This window comes from Littorina saxatilis, linkage group LG8 (assembly GCF_037325665.1).
Source record: "Littorina saxatilis isolate snail1 linkage group LG8, US_GU_Lsax_2.0, whole genome shotgun sequence".
NCBI lineage: Eukaryota > Metazoa > Mollusca > Gastropoda > Littorinimorpha > Littorinidae > Littorina > Littorina saxatilis.
In genome coordinates this window covers 34,819,666-34,824,685 of record NC_090252.1, presented here as the reverse complement: position 1 = coordinate 34,824,685, position 5,020 = coordinate 34,819,666, and the positions used below count along the sequence as shown (strand labels likewise).

Below are 5,020 nucleotides of genomic sequence, written 5' to 3'. Positions count from 1 at the left end.
CAGAACGCCGGGAATATCCGAAGATGCCCCCCTCATACTATAGTGCACCATACGAAGGAAGGGAGGTAAACGCTGAAAACATGGAGAAGATAAGGAAGAGTTACTTATAATGGTGAAATGAACACAAAACCAAATTCGGTTCAGCGCTGCGCGCTGAGAGCACGTGTTGAAATATCTCATCGATGATATTGTGTCCGGGGTGTAGCTGAATACGGTGTCCAAATTTGAAAAAGATCCACCGAGAACTTTGGCGTTGTGATGTGGTGTAGCGGCTTTGGTGTGTCGGTATGGGGGCCCGGGTAGCTGAGGTGGAACCAAAATCGGTTCAGCGCTGCGCGCTGAGAGCACGTGTTGAAATATCTCATCGATGAAGTTGTGTCCGGGGTCTCTCTGAATAAGCCCACCAAATTTGAAGCAGATCCATCGAGAACTTTGGCCGTGCATCGCGAAGACACAGACACACAGACACACAGACACAAGTCGTATATATATATATAGATTCGGATTAAAAACAAGCTCTGAAAATTAAATATATAAAAATTATTATCAAAATTTTTTTTTCGAAATCAATTTAAAAACCCTTTCATCTTATTCCTTGTCGGTTCCTGATTCCAAAAATATATAGATATGATATGTTTGGATTAAAAACACGCTCAGAAAGTTAAAACGAAGAGAGGTACATACAGAAAAGCGTGCTATCCTTCTCAGCGCAACGAATACCCCGCTCTTCTTGTCAATTCCACGGGCACTGCCTTTGCCACGGGCGGTGGAGTGACGATGCTACGAGTATACGGTCTTGCTGCGTTGCGTTGCGTTCAGTTTCATTCTGTGAGTTCGACAGCTACTTGACTAAATATTGTATTTTCGCCTTACGCGACTTGTTATTATTTTGAGCGGGCCGAGACTAGTTGGCAGTCGTGTCCTGTAAGTAGGCTACATGCAGACAGACAGATCTAGATCTAGTGTCTCGCTTTCTTGCACAGTTTCACCTATGCTCTTTCTTGTACTTGTACTTGTACTTGTACTTGTTAGATGTTTGAGGCCAGTTAGGCCTGTTCATCCTTCTGTGGTCGTTTTCGTAGTAACCTTAGCAACTTTGGCATGCATGGTGGGATCAGCCTAGTTACTAGCTAGTTACTAGTAGCACTCAGGATCAAACACAGAGGGGAGATCTTTCCAGTGGGCGTCCAACCTGGCCTTAAAGGCATTCACAGATGGTGCAGTCACGACCTGGTCTGGCAGGCTATTCCACGTGTTCACAACTCTCTCGCTGAAGAAGTTGCCTCGGACATTGAGTCTGTAGCGGGGCTTGCTTAGCTTCAGGGTACTGCCTCGGGTGTCTCTACCAGCGAAGAAAGAGAACTGTGGCCGCTCTGTCTTGTAGAAACCATGAAGGTACTTGTAGACTTCAATCATGTCCCCCCTCTTGCGACGATGCTCTAGACAAGGTAGCTTCAAAGTGGCCAGCCGTTCACTGTAGGGTTTGTCTTTCAGCGAGCTTATAAGCTTGGTTGCCCTTCGTTGCACGCGCTCCACCTCCTGACAAAGTGTCTTGTGTTGCGGCTGCCAGACTGCGTGGCCATATTCGAGAATAGGACGGACAAGTGACTTGTAGAGCTGCAGGAAAACTTCTACTGTGAGGTAGTCGAAGGAACGCCTGATGACCCCCATGACTCTGTTGGCTTTTGCTGCTGAAAGGGCGACATGCTTGTTGAAGCTCAGGTTGTTGTCCACATAGACCCCCAGGTCCTTCTCGAAATCGCTCTCCTCTAGTGCAATACTGCGAGCTTCACCTGACGCGTCCGTCCCTGTCATGTAGTAGATAGCTAGCTTCTGACCTCTTATTTCCCAGCTTCAGGACATGACATTTCTCCGGGTGAAAATTCATCAGCCACTGTTGGGACCAGTCCTGGAGGCTATCCAAGTCTTTCTGCAGGGTTTGTGGGGCTCCCTCAACGTCACTTCTGGTGTAGACCTTAGTGTCATCAGCGAAGATCCGGACATAGTTGGCGACAACGTTCGGCAGATCGTTGATGTAAAGTACGAATAGCATGGGTCCTAAAACACTTCCCTGGGGGATACCACTCGTCACTTCGGCCTCTGATGACTGAACTCCATTCACGACCACACACTGTCGTCTTTCGCTCAGAAAGTTCTGTGTGTGTGTGTGTGTGTGTGTGTGTGTGTGTGTGTGTGTGTGTGTGTGTGTGTGTGTGTGTGTGTGTGTGTGTGTGTGTGTGTGTGTGTGACGGAGTGATTGAGTTTGTGTTACTGTTTGTCGATTTCTTACGTGAGCCTTGATGGCTTCGCCTCTTGTTTCACAGGAATTAGTCAGGATGTTGACCAAACTGGTATGTGCCAAAGCGAATTGGATTTTCTTGTCCGATATGAAAGCTTCAGAACTGTCTATACATGGAAGATTGTACTTTTACTCGTAACACTGACGTTTAGGCCCGTCCTTAAATAATTGAGGCAGAAGTCGACTTCGCGAAGACTTTTTACCAAACACTCACTGCTAAAGCTTCGTATGGGCAGCTTCGTGAAGTATACTTTGTGTAGTCGACTTCGCTCAGTTAAGGACAGGCTTTAGGAGTTGAAAGTACAATGTGTCTGTCTGTACCCCTTGGAGAGACGGAAAACGCATTGAATTCACAATTTGTTCTAGCGGAGGAGATTAGTTGAAGTGCTTCCAGCACAATCACTTCAGATCTCCCAAAAAGTAAGATCAGAATCATTCACTATAGTACAGTGTGTTTCCTAAGCGGTAGATAGTTGATTTTTTTGTAGTTTACAAGAACCGTGAAGAATAGTTTATACTACTAAAAGAATATCGTATGTTCAACAAGTCTAGTACTCTGTACAGGTACTCTGCACCATGACCACATTATATGGGCTTGTCGTCTTAGCTTGAACATGTAAATGTAAAAATACAATATGGCACAATAGCAGGAAGTTTATACAATGTCATTTTAACCATCTGTTGTTGTCCATTTCTCTTTTGAGTTGTTTGTTTTACACTTTCAATGATATCAGCTGCACGCAAAACTATTCTTCTCGCCTGTGATTTTCAAGGATGACTGTGTGTGCGTGAGTGTGGGTGCGTATATACATATATACATGTATATATATATATATATATATATATATATATATATATACATATATACACACACACACACACACACGCACGCACGCACACACACATACACACACACCTATACACACACACGCACACACACACACACACACACACACACCAGGGGCGGACGAGGGGGGGGGGCACAGGGGGCACGTGCCCCCCCCCCCCCCGAAAAAAAGAAGAAAAAAAAGAAAGAAAAAAAAAGATTTTTCTATGCTGATTCTATGACCATTTCTAAGTTCAAATGGCATCAGATGGCACCATTTTGCTTCTTTGGGCAAACATTTTTTCCGGGGGGGGGGGGGGCATGCCCCCGGACCCCCTTAGCAAATTCGGGCGCTTCGCGCCCATCACATTCACTTTCGATTCAAAGTGCCCCCCCCCCCCCCCCCCCCCTTACAAAGCAACTGATCCGCCCCTGCACACACGCAAACACCTTCCTTTCGATTCCCAGTCTGTCGGAATACATTTAGTAATATACTGATGACTAAATGTAAAAACAAGAACTTACCTTCAGTGAAGCCAGCCACAATGCAAAGCACAACCAAGGCCTGTGGCATATACATTCTGCAATGGTGTAACTATAACCCAAGGCACAATCTCACAGAAGTCATACGACGGCCTTAAGAGACCGAGAAAAGTAACATCATCATGGACACAGATCAATACCAAACAACCATATCAATCCTCGTCTCTGCAGTGACAGTTTCTTACTATGTTGTAAAGGCGTTCCAACAACTACAATGCAGTGACACAATTTAATCTTTTTCCTGTGATTTAATTTTTTTCCAAAGTCCATCTTAAAAATTGGCAAAGTTCTTTTCCTGTTTGTTGATTGACTTTGCCCGGCATGTGGGGAGGGCAGAGGTCGATTTGGGGGTGGGGGTGAAGGAGTTGAAACAGTTTATTGTGACACAGGGAAGTACATTAACCGTGTGAGGTTTCCAACTCCTCATCTTATGAGTCGACCGTGTTTTACACACTTAGATACAGACGGAGACACAGATAGGCAGACATACAGACATACAGATAGACACAAATAAACACATACACTGTGGCACATGGTTTCTCTCTCTCTCCATCACTCGCTGCTCTCTCTCTCTCTCTCTCTCTCTCTCTCTCTCTCTCTCTATCTCTCCCTTTCTCTTTCTCTCCTTCCCCCCTCTCTCTCTCTCTCTTTTTCTCTCTCTCGCTTCCCCTCTCTCTCTCTCTCTCTCTCTCTCTCTCTCTCTCTCTCTTTATTGGTTTGTTATCAATGTAATCAAAAGGATCTGATTACATTTTTTTTAATGCATCATTATGATTATGTGACAGTGTTGCTGCTACTTCTGAATTTATGGATCAACGAAGTGCTGACATTGCAATTATCTGTGAAATGAACGGCTAATTATCTAATTCTGCATCATTTGAAAAAAAAATGATGAGTGAAACTGAACTGATGTGTGGAATAAGAGGTCTTTATTTGCACCCTTGTGTCCGTTATGGTGTATATTATTGGTCATTGAGTGTATGATAAGATTGATTTGCTGACATTATTCAGTTTGATTATTATGAATTTCGAATTGTGACAATGCTCATGGCTGAGCTATCTTTTTTTGTGAGAACAAAATACGTACACTTCCTCTGTTTATCATATGATTGTTAACAATGTAATCAAAAGGAGTTGATTACATTTGTAAGTGCATCAATATGATTATATGACGGTGTTGCTGCTATTTCTGAATTTAAGGATCAACGGATTCCTGACATTTTAATTCTCTTTGAATTTAGTAGCAATTTATTTAATTCTTCATCAATTGTCAGTGAACTTATGAGTTCAACTGAATTGATGTGTTGACTAAGTGGTGTTTATCTTCACCTTGTGTATGTGGTGGTATATAT

General features: G+C 43.7%; 1 long non-coding RNA gene across 1 annotated transcript in view; it reads right to left on the bottom strand.

Annotated features, from left to right (window-relative positions):
• Positions 1-4,185, bottom strand: part of LOC138973380 (uncharacterized) — a 14,466-nt gene extending 10,281 nt beyond the window's left edge. Inside the window, exon 1 of the long non-coding RNA XR_011457998.1 lies at positions 3,651-4,185. This is a non-coding gene — a long non-coding RNA (uncharacterized lncRNA). The remainder of the gene's footprint in view (positions 1-3,650) is intronic.
• Between the last annotated feature and the right edge of the window lie 835 nt (positions 4,186-5,020).